The sequence below is a fragment of the Gnatocerus cornutus genome, chromosome 2, assembly GCF_029298725.1.
Source record: "Gnatocerus cornutus isolate USDA-ARS CGAHR chromosome 2, icGnaCorn1.1, whole genome shotgun sequence".
NCBI classification, from domain to species: Eukaryota; Metazoa; Arthropoda; class Insecta; order Coleoptera; family Tenebrionidae; genus Gnatocerus; species Gnatocerus cornutus.
Window position 1 is genome coordinate 7,469,670 of NC_142234.1, and position 14,329 is coordinate 7,483,998.

The 14,329-nt window shown below is 33.3% G+C and overlaps 1 protein-coding gene across 2 annotated transcripts in view; it reads left to right on the forward strand.

Moving 5' to 3' along the window:
- The first annotated feature begins 495 nt into the window (after positions 1-495).
- Positions 496-14,329, forward strand: part of Ddr (discoidin domain-containing receptor 2) — a 51,176-nt gene continuing 37,342 nt past the window's right edge. For both annotated transcript variants that reach the window (XM_088050439.1, XM_088050440.1), the window contains exon 1: positions 496-662. The gene's annotated coding sequence lies outside the window, so the exon portion shown is untranslated. The remainder of the gene's footprint in view (positions 663-14,329) is intronic.

Consider the following 14,329-nt stretch of genomic DNA (forward strand, 5'->3'; position numbering starts at 1 on the left):
TTTGGTGTGACATGAAACAGGATAATTTTTCATAAATGCGAGGAAGGTTTTATTTTCTTTATTTGGTGAGCGCTCATTTCATTTTTGCTTCAGATTTAGGTCATCGATTTCAATTCATTAATGCCACTGGTAAAGAAAATAAAAATTCCAATTGGACCACCTGACAACACATCTTCAGCTATTTTTCTGATTGTAGCGCATCCGCCAATTTAAAAATTCCTATTTTCAAGCAAATATAACCGATTTGTTTAAAATGTTGCACCCTTCTAATAATAGCGTCTTTTGGCAAACTGAACCTTTATTGCCATTTCCCCTACCAGAGTGCCGCACGTGCCAAAACCAAAAAGCTCGCACTCTATAAAAAGCTTCCGACAATAGAAAGCTGTTCAAGGCGTCGCCACTTACCAGTCCGCGTCGGTGTGGGCGTCGCTCACTAGAGGGCACATGATGGCGCGAAACGGTCTTTTATATTTGAACCCAAGACTGAAAGCAGTCACGATACGACTCCACGCAAGAATCGCTGTGTCAGACTGTGCTCTAAACTTCAAATCTCACGTGTTACGAACTTTGTAGACGGAGGCTCTGAATATTTCGAATTGGATCTAAAGTTCAAGTATTGTTTCCCTTCTAGAATCAAGGAAATGACACATGGGTTATACGGGGTAAGTCGGTCGTTTCCAAGTTATTTCGTCGTTTTTTTTGCGTTTCGTTCCGTTTTGAATGTTTTTTGTAAATAGTTCGCGTTGTCAGAGGAAACAATGTTCTGAAAATATTTCTTTGTGGAAATGAACAGCAGTTATGTAATTCGAAATATGTGCGTGCAGTTAGCGAACTCATGTCAAACGAAGTCATGTCAGGAATGCTTTTAGATGTCGAATAATCGTAATGAAATTCATATCTGACGTTAACGTTATAGTTTTATGGAAAATTAGTTTCTTTACCGTAAAGCTGCACTTTAATTATTATTCAATTCGCTGGTTTAGAATCGGGATTTAAGTTTAAAAGTTTGTACAGACGCACATGTAATTTAATTACAAGAAAAACAATCCAAACCTTCAATAATAAAAAAAATTGTAAAAATAAAAAACTGAAAGAAACAAGTGCATATAGCGATCTACTTAAAATCCGTAGGCGCAGAATATTTTAACAAGCGCAGAAATGCATACCATCATGATTGTCCAAGTTCAGTGCCCTTTATATTATAATCTTAAATGAGATTACCTTCTTTGTGATATATCATTTTTAAAAGTCATTTTATTGCCGATTCAACGACGTGCAAATATTGGCAACATCCCAAGTATTGGAATTTTATACGCCGAAATTTATTTATCTTTAATTCAAGTTGTGAAGTGCTAAACAATAAAATTCGTTTTAAAAAACATCATTCTTGTTCAAAACAAGATATCTATTTAGCTATTGATCCCATTTTTTACATAATATGTAAAGTCTTCATTGCCTTATCGACGCTGTTTTAGCAAGAGCACTCGAGCTGTGGTTTGATTTCTCAAGGAAACAACAATTTCTATATAAAAAATAAAATCTTAGGTCATTAAAAATTTTAATTTGATTACCAAAAAATTTTTTAGTAGTTTTGTTGTGTTTGCAAAACACTGAAACTCTTCAATCTTTTTAAATCTCTACAGACCCTACAAAAGTTTCAATATTGATTAATAATTCTCAATGAAGCCTGTTTTTTCTAAACCAGTAATTGTCATTTGTTTTTAATTTCAAACATAATTAACGTAATTTAATTTTCCGTTTACCAGATGTTATAATTTTCCTAAGAGCCGCAATTAAAAATGATTTAATTTCGTTGATGTGACCTCAAGTGAAAAGGGCTGAAAATGCTGATAATGGATTCGGGCAAGCACCGTTGCTGCCATTAATAAATTTGTATCGACATCACCCAAATTATTCATGATTAACATTAATAGCCAAAATTTGGGTAAATTTGGGATCTTGAAATATAAATAAATCATCTAAATCTTTCACATTATGGTCAAACTGGGCTTTGGGCTGAACCCTTAATCCTTGTATTAAGTTAAACTCTACGAGATATTATGAAATATGAGGAATTGTTTCAAATAGCGTTGGCTTCAGTTACAATGGCTATATCGCCTAGCTGAGAATACGAGGAATTCAATGAGCCCGTTTAAAGTGCCATAACTTCCAAAACTAAACTTTACACTCAAGTCATAGTTTGTGCTTATGAACAATGTGCCTTCTACAGTTATTTGAGCAATTCTATTGATATTCGTCGCAGGTTTACAATTTTATAATTCTCTCTTTCTCTTTCATTCAATTTTGCACTTTAGCGACGCTAAAAATGTTTTTGGTAGGACCAAGAGAAACGTGAGCTTGATGTAGATCCGTGTTATATCTTTCATTTCCAGTCACTTACAATTGCGCCTATTTTCTGCTAGATGGGATTAATTGTCCGTGGATTTAAAGTGCTGAAGACACGTGCTGTTGCTACAAAATAGGAATGCCTTAGATGTTTTTGTCGCTGAAGAAATTGTTCTCCGTGCCAAAGGATTTATCAAAATGCTCAGTAATTATTTTAGGACCAAATTTATCATCAAAGAAAAGCAATAGAAGCATGATAATTATCTCGGAGGATTAGTGTCACATGTAGGAAACGTATTTATTTGTAGCGTAAATGAAAATTAAACGCTGAAATAAAAGTGAAGACATTTTTAACTATAAGATAAAAGGAACGATTGATTTGTAGTTTGCAAGTTGCTTTTAATATTTTACCTTCTGACTGATATATTATTGAGTGTTTTGGTTCATCAGCTGTAATTAGAGATTCTTTAAAGAAATTAAATATTGATAACACTAACCATCTTCTGATATCTATAAATTTTTAAGGAAGCGATTGTTTCATAAAAGTAAGCTGTTATAAACTAGTGAATTATTAATAAGCAAATCAAAGATCCCAATTCTTGAATGAAAGGGCCGAAATTGTGACTCCGTTCATAAACAGTGACGTGTTATTTATTACAATCTGGGACTTTGATTTTTAATTTGCTAGTTGTAGCAAAATATGTGCACAAATATGCAATAATATCTTGAAATTCTTAAGAAAGCTTAAATCTGAAACTTTTCAGGATCTTTACATTCATGTTCTTTTTACTTTAAATCCTTTAGGTTCAGCAACTTCCATAATAAGTTCTCTAAGTTTTTCAGGTCTATTTCAGTTTAGATTTTTATTTTTGGCACTTGGATATTTTAGATGTTTGAATCGATTCTTTTATGCTTTTAGTATTTTTGATTCTTTAGATTTTTAGGGTTGTATACATTTTATATTATCTTCACATTCTGCTTTTAAAATTTTAGCCACCTCTGGAAACTCATTAAGAAACATGAAATTCTTCAGATTCTTTACGACTAACTACAAATATTTTCGCTTTTTTTTGGATTTCTTTTACATATATATTTTGTAAGTTTTTATTGAATTTTAGGAATTATTAGGATTGCTTTGGGTTTGTTAATTGTCTGTTGATTTTCGATTTTTGATATTTTGTTTTTTCTATACATTTTTAACATTTTTTTAATATTCATATTCTCGTATTGTGAAGTTGTGAGTAACCTGAGTTAGATTTTTACAATTTATGAATTAAGAATCGAGTTTAAGATAGGCACCACGTCAAACACGCATGATTGGAGAGATCGAGGTTCAGTTCTGCCAACATCAATGCAGCCAACTAAAATCTCACATGACGTGACCTGATCTTTTCGTTTAATCCTGCGAGAAATTTTAGTATACTATCAAATATTCCAGGTTTTAAATTGGTCACCTACCAAACTAAATCTGAGAATTTTGTGCGAATCTGGGAGTACTGGATCCTAAGCAAGCATTATCTCAAATTGAGGTCCTAGGAATTCGACAATATAAAATACCTAAAATACTGAGAACGTGGACATACAGGTGTCCGGAAAGTGGCGCACCACCTTGAAAGGGGGTAATTGGGTGGTCCCCCAGAGTATCAAAAAATGTTAAAAAAAATTCCAGACTCTCTGTTTTCGCAGGAGGACCAAAAGAAAATTAGGAAAATGGCAACATTGCTCAACTGGTCCCCCAATAATTTAAATTTCTAGTATTCAAAACCATAGTAACGTTGCTGTTGTATTGTTGGCGTTAGTCAGATCGGTTCATGAACGAGTAATGTAACTATGGTTTCACTTGAACGATGCCACACTGATCGACATTGTTGATTCAAAAATCTTGTTAACAGTTTTCAGGCATTTCTTACAAGATTTTTCCGATTTTCTTTGTACCATGCTTTTGCGCAAAATGTCCTTTAGGTAACAAATTCATTTGAACGTAAAATTATTGCACAGAAATCGAATTTTCGCATCAAACTTTGCTTCTTCTACCCATCATACCTCGAAAAATTGAAGACATGGATTTTTTTTAACATTTTTCCGGTGATCTATGACCTTGTCCGATGATACAGTTTCACGGTGGTGCGCGACTTTCCGGACACCCTGTATGTATTAGGATCAATTCAAAACATTAAAAATTCAAATGCCAAAATTTGATTTCTATAATGGGTAATATAAACAATATACCAACATGCAGAATTCTAGTTTAGTGGTACAATTAAACAAATTATTTTTTAATCAAAAAATGATATTCTTTACTCTTACGTCTTTGGGGTGTTTTTGGGGTGTGGGATAAAAATAGGGTTAAACGAAGGTCAGAAAATCCAACGGCTATGATCCGGCCGAGCTGCAGCAACAAAAACTGGAAACATTTTGTCAGAATTCGTGTTTTTAGCTAATTTCCCTCTACGGGTTTACAAAAGAATGACTTAGAGCTTACAAAAAACGGCTCTTTTGTTGCTGTGGATTAAACTGAGTGTGCATAAATGCCCGAATCCATACCTACGAACGCAACTTTAAAAGCAGCTTTGTTCCCAAAGTGGCCATTTAGATAAATTTTCCTTCCTGCTTAATAGCATGTGTACAAGTTTCTGTTTTAAGTGTCATTGTTTATTATTATTATACCTATATGTACCTATTTTGATGATTTTTATCATTTCTCGTTAAGAATATAATCTTTGCTAGCAACCCCTATGCTTGAAGTTTATCGTTCTCCGGTTAGTGAATTAGTAATATCCTTGTAACGCAAGTAGGATAACGGAAAACAAACATTACCTGCCCAGCGTGAAAAACAGCAGGAGGAAATTGAAAATATGAATAAAACAGGTCACGTGGCCCGTGTGTCCCGTCCACCGGGACCCGACATGTTTCTGACATGCGACAAAACATAGGAACACGCGCTAACTCGCAGACGACGAGGTTATTGGAATAGTTGCACAGAGGGACGTTGAGGGGACACCATGAGGATGTCTCGCGAACATCTACATCAACATCACGCCTCTCCATTGTCGGGCGCGTTTATTAGGTTCTGCCGACACTCAATAAAACCAAATACGTGCACTGAATTGCCATTTTAAAAGCTGTTAGTTTTTAAATTCACTCGAATACTCTACACCGTTCAGCTTTATGAGTTTCATACTCGCGTGAGTAAAACGACCATATAACTTAAACATATTAATATACACTTATATATTTTACTATTTGAAGCCGAGGAATCTCAGTTTATGAAAGCGTGTTCGTATTTTTCCTGCAACAGGTATTTTCTTTCAAAACAGTTTATATTAGCAAAATGAAATCAAGTTTTCATGAAACCACGTTTATTTTAAACTCACTTATTGATTTTATAATGCAAATTATTTTGAAGTAATCACAATAATCTCACAAAATTATGTACAATTACCTCCGCAATTCACGACACGATATTATGGTATTTATTAACTGTCCTCGTCAAGATAAAAGTCTCATAAAACTAAAATTAAATTACTAAACAAAATTACCAAACAAAACGACTAATCACAGATTACACGTATTAATATTTGAGAAGATTAAACGGAAAACGTGGATACTTTATAATTTGGTCATAAATATTTAACAATTCACCCATGATGATACCCAGCGCCGCCACCATTTATACAAGTGTATACCATAAGTAGGCAGTAAATATGATAATAGGATCTTTCTCAGTGAGTGATTGTGTTATTTATGACAATATGATTGGGGTCGTCGTAGGTTAAATCAATGAAAGCGCGTCTGTTGGCGCCGAACTGCACCGGACACTAGAGATAATAACACCTAATTCCCACTTGAAATGTCGACGATGACTTCCAAGCTCACACCCCTCTTGTTTACTTCGGTTATAGTGACAGTTTTGCAATAAGGAAGATGGAATATTTGTCTTTAACTTGAACAAACAATCTCGCTTTGCTAGATGACTGGCACTATCTTTAGAGCCGTGCATTCATTTGAAAAAGTAATTAAAATTGTAATTTACTAAAATATCACGTTGCTCAATCCATCATATACGAGAGTACTAAAAATCATTACAGGATTTAATTTTAATGAATGAAGATGAGCAGGGAGTTGAACTACTCGCATTCAAATATCTTTCCTTGATGTGCCTGTAATTTATTTTGAGCAAGCCAGACAACGTCGTGGGCTGTATGAAATAACTGGTTGCATAAAATGTAGATTTAATTACAAGAGAATGCAAAATGAACATTTAAACAAATTGTGAATTATTTAGTAGCCAAATTTCGACGCATTTCCCTCATGAATAGTTTGTACTTTAATTGTGTTAATGGCAGTTTCAATGCGCTGTCATATTCGCAAATAAAAATTAATAGCGGAAAGTAGTAAGCGAAATTTACAACTTCTGGCGTTTAACATGTTGTGCGCATAAATACGAATATCGTATAGCGAAGAGTTGCCCGTTGCGAATTTGGGAAAGCATTAAAAAAAAAATTAACTGACACGTTTTTTTTGTAAAACTAGACAACAGTGAGATACTGCGCACAAGACGTAATTATTTATCGTCCAGCCATTTGAATCAGGCTGAACTTTCCACGATATTGATTTTTTAAAAACCTTTTAAACCAAGATTCAGACGAGGGTTCTGACAAATTCGTAACTCTCAAACATTTTCATTAATTAGAATCTAATGGCTATGGCCTGCAAAGAGCTATTCTGGTCGATAGATATTCAGCCTGCTCCATTATCGAAAATACAGCAGAAATTAGTCTGCAACAAACCAGCAGCAGTTTTTTACTTGATGAAACACTGTAACCAATTAAGGCCCATCCATTTTGCTGACGACTGCTAAAAACTAAGCACAAAGAGACAAAACATTTTTGTTGTCAAATCAATACAATTTTATTTGTATGACATTTATTTTTATGTCGAAGATAGCACAGCAGTGGCGTCAAATCTGAATTGAAAAATCGCCATATTTTCCTATGTTGGTATCAGTACCATATTTTTTACAATTTCGGCCGTTTGGTACAGGTTTCGGAAATCCGCTATGCCGTGTTTGCGGTCAGTTTCGATAAGCTGTTATCTATACAACGCCATTTCCGATTCTATAGCTTGTTTGACATCTACCCCACAATCTGACGACCCCGACGACTTACCAATCTTTACGACTAGCTGACCCAAACAATGAAACGAGCATTTCAACATGTTTTTTATGCTACTAACACATGGCCGAAGACGTTTATGTTTGTTGAACGAAGAAAAAGTTTCAATAAACACTAAAACAAGAAAATACCGCGAGGAACAGTAATGGGCGCCCTTTTTTTATTTAATCACAAATCTTTTTTCTGACACATTTTTCTTTAGGCACAATATAAAACACTTCTTTCTAGTTCATCCTTTCTAATTAAATTACACACCTAATTTTGATTCCAATTATATTTTCATGTAGCCTACACGTGCATGTTCTATTGAAACCTTACAGTGTAATTTATAACCATAAATATTTGTGAGAAACGTTTTGTTTAAAGTCTATGTGAAGAAGGTTTAATAATAGACAATTGAAATCAATACACTGAGAGGAGCGTTGTTTCTACAAAACATTATGCTGAAGAATTTTATAAAACATTGTTTCCGCTCAATTTATCACTAAAATGCAGGTAAAAATAAAAATTCCTCGTTGAGTTCATGTGCTCCACGTGTTATGAAAGCCAATAAATAAACCGCAAATTAACCTACTTCCCTTGACTCTGACATGTTAATAATTGTTATTGCTACTTATTGTTAGCTGCTTTATCGATTGGATGAATATATTAGGTAAGCCAAGCACACTTGAGGAAAATTCCCTTTGTTACCTCTGCATATTTTTGACAACAAAAGTGGGAAAGCTATGAATCGTCGACTTATTTTAAAGGAAGCGAATTTGTTCCTTTGTTCCATCACTTTCGGTAAACAACGAAACTAAACTCAATCCCTTATGATCCCCGATAAGTGCAAAAGAGGTCTTCGACCTTCCTGTTGATGGTTGAATTATTCTTCCTGTTACAATTTAGCAGAGCTTGATGGATGCTCATTCTTCCGGGAAGGAAACAGCCAAGAAAATAAATTTAGATATTTTGGAGGTGGTTTCTAAATTTAAGGCCAAGGATTCTAAAAATAAAAAACTTCAAATTGATTTTTTTAGTTTATTGTCTTGTTGGAATAATAGATATTTATTAAATAAGAGTGTAAGGACGCAAATTATTCACGACAAAAATCAGTTATTCTCGAGATCGTAGATCGAGAGAATAGGATTTTTGGAGTGAATAATTTGTCCTTACACTCGAATATAATACGAGATTTTATCCAAGGCTTCTGTTGGTTGCAATTAAGGCATTAAAAGAATTGACAGAAGTGACAGCAGTGACAAATTTTTAGCGTTTAGAAAGCCATGCTTGCATTGTTGTTATGGAAATGTGGCATAATAGAGAGTAAAAGAGTACTTTATTTGTCTAAAATGAGTGATTAAAGTACTACTTTATTAGTGCATTTTGGATAAATACTTATTACTCTATTTTAAAGAGCCGGTTAAAATTTGATTTTAACATTTAACATTAAAACCGCTTTAATCCGAACCTCATGATCTCTATAACAAGAAACTTATCAAAATCTAGATCAAGAGAAGAGATTTTGTACTCTATCAAAGATCTTAAAAGCGAATAAAACCGGTTAAAAATAACAAATTTACGAGCAAGAAATTATTCAAAATTTCGTAATCTTGAAATTACGACGTCAAAATGTTTCTGATTTAAAGTTTACACATTATATTAGTACTAATTTTCAAAAAAAAAAAAAATAAAAAATAAACAATGTCTATGAAGGTGCATTAGTCCTTAAGAAAGAAAATGGTCATCGATGTACATAGTTTCAATTTGATTTCATTTTTGAACAAATGACCATTGCCCGATTTTTGCTTACTTTGTGGAGTTATCTCGAAAATGAAATTTAAATTTATTTCTGGTCTGCTGCATTTTTTCCCTGTGAAACAAATTTGAAATTGACAGACCCATTTGGGAAATTACAGACCAGTTACGGTAACCAAACAAATGTTTTAATATGCTTTCTAACTTGACAATGCGACAGTCATCAAATATCCTTGTTATAAAATTTTCCCAGAGCTCCACTAATGGATCTAAAATTATTAGTCATATTTGACATAAAAAGATAATCAGAATAAAATAGCTAATGTACTTTGATCGCAGCCAGTACTATCAAATCCAGAATCTCATTCACTATAATGTAAAAGCAATTCTTCCATTTTCTGTCTGAATACGGACAATCCGAATAATTCAATCGGGCAGTGATGAATGAGTTTATAGGTTGAGGTGATGTCGTCAAAATGCTCGCTTACTTATCACGTGTATCGTTTTTATTATTTAATCAAAAACTCAATATTCCGGAAAACTACCCCCTATTTTCGACATTTCATCTCAATATATCAGGATTTCCCTAGATTCCAAAAAGTTTTAATGAACAAAATTTTTGTGTTATTAAAATTACAGCATGACTGCACTTAATTAAAAGTCTAGACTCCCCCATCTGGTGTAACTAAGTCCAGTATGTCGATCCTGTCAAAAGTGACTCTGATATATCGACGATTAGGAGGTAATTAAGTGCGCGGTTGGTAGAAATCGTCGGTTAATGGAAACGCGATCCGGTGGCCGTGATGAAACTCTTAATATATTACAAATTAAACGTCATGTGTTAGTGACTCAACAGTCTCATTTTCAACAACCTTTGTTTGGTGATGTATTTTACATTCCACAGTTTGGTATACCCACAGCTACTGCCCTAAAGTTGCCTCAACTTTAAAACAATTGTTGCTCTAGAAAGTTTCTAGGATTTTGATAGTTTAATTGAATTTCTTCTCGTGAAATCTGTATATTTTGGAGAAAAGTGCCATTTGATAATCCAATGCTCGAAATAGCAAATAGTGTTAATTTATTAATCTGTTAATTGCGGAGGTACCGTAAATAGTTCAGATTTCCATTTATCAATGTAGTGGAAGGGCCGATTGATTTCTTAAACGATGAACCATGTTAACGCCAATAATGTGAAAATAAGTAATCAATGGGTGATCCTACTTTGAGAGGTAAATTTGGTGGCAGCGCCAAAAAGTGCAAAAATAATAAAAATGATATATTTAAGTATTATTAAATTAGCAGTTATTAGACTCTACAAGGATCACTGATTACTTTGTTTATACTTTTATAAAATTTTTGAAGATGTTGTTTGAATGCTCAAAATTTCTTTACGGTGTTCTCACACCTTGAATGGATAAATATATAGTTAAATTATATCCAAACGCATGAAATTTTGCAATATTATTTAGTTACATTTTCTTGGATAAATAAATTAGTTTATCAATAAATTTCTTAGAATTTATTTTTGTTCCGCACAATTGGTTTCGTCATTTTTTCTTTTCCTTGACATACTTTCAAGTGTTATAAATTATAAAAAAGTTGAAACAGTTAAATATAGAAAGCATTGTTTTTTTGTTATTTTATTAAATGGTTCTACAAAAAAGCAATTTTAATTTTGTATCTCAAATTTTGGAAATACCTTAAGTGTCCAGTTCAATAAGACTCTTTTAGTTATGTATTTAAAAAGTTACGTCGATATTTTTCTCTCCTGATGAGCGAATCATGGATGTGCAATAGTATATTATGGAACAAGTGTCTGAAATAAAATTTTAATGTCTGGAGTTACACTCTCAACGTTGAAATTTTATCATCCATGAATTGCACACACAATTTTTTCTAGGATTTTTTTAGTTTTATACACACTTTTGTCAACAAGTAAACATGATTAGGGCCTTCAATTATAAATCAGCTATTAATTCTTTTGTAAAAGTTTTAGATATTTTTGGCTAAAAAATATTAATTTGTCGTTTTTTTATTTTTGGAATTTGTCCATATACTAATACTTCTTAACCTAGAATCACCCTAGTATATCCATATCAAAGTTTACTCTTATAATTACGAAATTCATTGAGTTCAAGCCAGGTCAGTTTTATCTTTATTTGGAATAGTGGACTGACCGGTTCTTGTATTATTTAAAGCAAATTTTAGTAAAATGTGCAGGATATCCTGTGTTTATTTGGATTATAATTAATTAAGCAAATTAAATATACAACAATAATTAAACTTCCGCAATGTTTATTTTCTACCTTTGCTATTTTACACCAAAAGTCAGTATCATCCAGTGGCAATTAATATCAATCATAGGTAGATATTGAAGAAAAAATTAATCAAAACCTATTTTAATTAATATTTTTCGTAAAGTTAACCGTTTGTTCCATTGGAAATTTGAACGCTGCACTTCGAAATCGGTTGAAAGCTTTGCTCTCTCAATTTGAGGTTTTACATTAATTAAATTGTTGACGTCATGCTAATGATCATGAAATACTAAACAGTACTACCAACCTATAACAAATTGATGTTAAATCAAAAGCGCTGAATTTGAATTTTTTCTTAAATCTCCGTCATTCCGTTTCTCCGCGACATAATTACATACATCAAGCTTAAAATGATTTGAAATGCACCTGTATCAAATTAGTTTGTTTAAATAGTATGTTGTGGGATTTAATTGTGGTCGTTAAATGTTCATTTATAGTCCGTAGGCACAAATTACATCTATGTTAACGTAAAAGGATAATTTCACTTTTGTGTAAATGAACCAAATGTGATCGTTGATGTTCACGTATGTCGTAGTAAAATTTATAGCCGGTAGAATCGTAAATTTACTATAAAAAAGTCATTGCTGGAAATAGCCCAGCAGGTTATTATTTCGGTGTGATCAATCATAAATTAGGCTCGAAAACAGAAAACACCAACTTGATCCATTTCACAGCTTTATTAGTTTTATTGTTACAACTGACAGATTATACGAGTATAGGTGTTTTTTGCGTGACACGTTGTAAAACCGTGATGGATATATTCCTAATTTATTTAAGCAGTTAATTTTTCATACGGGACTATTTTAGGAGCTGCCGTGCATAAATATGATTTAGAATTGTTAATTTAAGCGGTATAACTTCAGAACATAATCGACTGGGTAATATTACGTAAATGTTCGTTAATATCGAGTAAACTTCTGTATCCAAGTAAGTAAAAATAAAATTAAGGCAGGCATTTAATAAAGGAGAACTTAAAACGGACACCAGGTGTTCGTAAAATGTTCTACCAAAATAAATTAAAGAATCTCGACTAACAACAGGGACTCGACGATGCAATTGCCGTATGGGGTTAACAAGGACCTTATTGTTTTAAATTGGCACTCGGAATTGAATTGAATGAAAGGGTCGCATATTTCTCACTACCCTTGCGGAACAGTCAGAGAAATAAAATTACGAGATCCACGAATATTCTCGTTCAAATTCCACACATGATTGATTCAGTTAACCCGGAAAGGTAATTAAATTGTCTCGTTTGGCATCTGCGTTTCAAATGGGTTTTAGATTGACATAGGTAGACATATTTTATACTGTATCTGGGTCTATTGAGCAAAAAATGTAGAAATTATCGATTCAATTTTGTTTGCCACGAAAACATGGTTCAGACGGTGGAAGAATTTTCATAAATTATTTAATGTTTAAAGCATTTGTTTCCATCCTCTCGACCGCTCAGAAAAATGTCCAGACATGAATTTCATGAAATTCTAGTGCAATGGTTTAAATCCCGTTTCGAAGTATTAACCGATGCGGAAACAACATCAAGTACGGAGGATTGCTATTCGTTGCAAAATTCACAATATAAACTTTAGAGTCCGTTAATAATAACTCAAAATATTTTTAGAAATCAGACATCGCCTGAAGTGGAATTTCTACACCTAGTTTACTTCGTGACAGCGAGTTGATGTTGAAAATAAATCTGGAAGTTATTTTTCATTTTCAGGCGATTTTCTCATTTTCCGTTTGCTACATTAACCAACCAGACTATGTAGATCCAGATGACTGCAAACTTCAGGAAGCACTTCCTTCCTTTAAGAAGTGTCTGTAAAATATGTTTGTACAGCATCATTAATATACTAAATGGACGACAAATTTGATTTTTACAGGGTAATCTCCCTTTGCATTAAAATTATAAATCGCCGCATTAAGCCCTGTAAAGAACGTTTCAAACTTTTATCCTGATAGAAAACAGAATTTATTCCCCGTGAGTTGGTTTCCATCATCGGTGATGAGTGGTTCTAATCAAGGTCTAGATCTTTTTATATAGTGCGGTACCATGATCGTTATAATAAAATATCAGGTTACATATGAAAGCAGTCACGTGTATACCCTTAAATCATTCTTATTATTTGAAAATATGACATGACCATGAGATATGATCGTGTTTTGGTGCCTGACACAGGCAACCCACTAAAGTAGTAAATATCGATCTGTTCTGTTTTGATATAAAACTAAACCCAAGTTTCTAAGAGCGCCAACGCGGTGACCTCTGATTATTTCATATACAGTTTGGGGAATTGATACCCGATGAATGGGAACAATTTTAATAAGAAGTGGGAGAGGAGTAGTGTCAGTGGGTGGCATTACTCCCCTCAATGCATCCTAGCGACAAAGTTCTCGAAAATTGTAACTCAAATTCATTGAGAAATACAATGCCTATCATTACTCATAAAAAAATAAAATTGTTGCATTTTGCATTCGAAGGACCAAATCCCTCTAATAGCGAAGAATTACTAAAGGAGCAATCATGTTAACACCTCGTCTTGCCAAAAATGATAAAACAATGCCACGACGCATGCATTCGCGCTGATGGGGGTAAATTATTTTTATCTTCCTCGCTCCAATGGCAATTATGGTTTTCTTTGTTGCGCTCATCTATTTGTCCATTAATCGGTCTTGGACTCACCGAAAATTCATGTTTCTTGATGTGTGTGAGAATGAAAGAATGCAAGAATCTCTTTCTCGCTCGGTGTCCCCCACTTT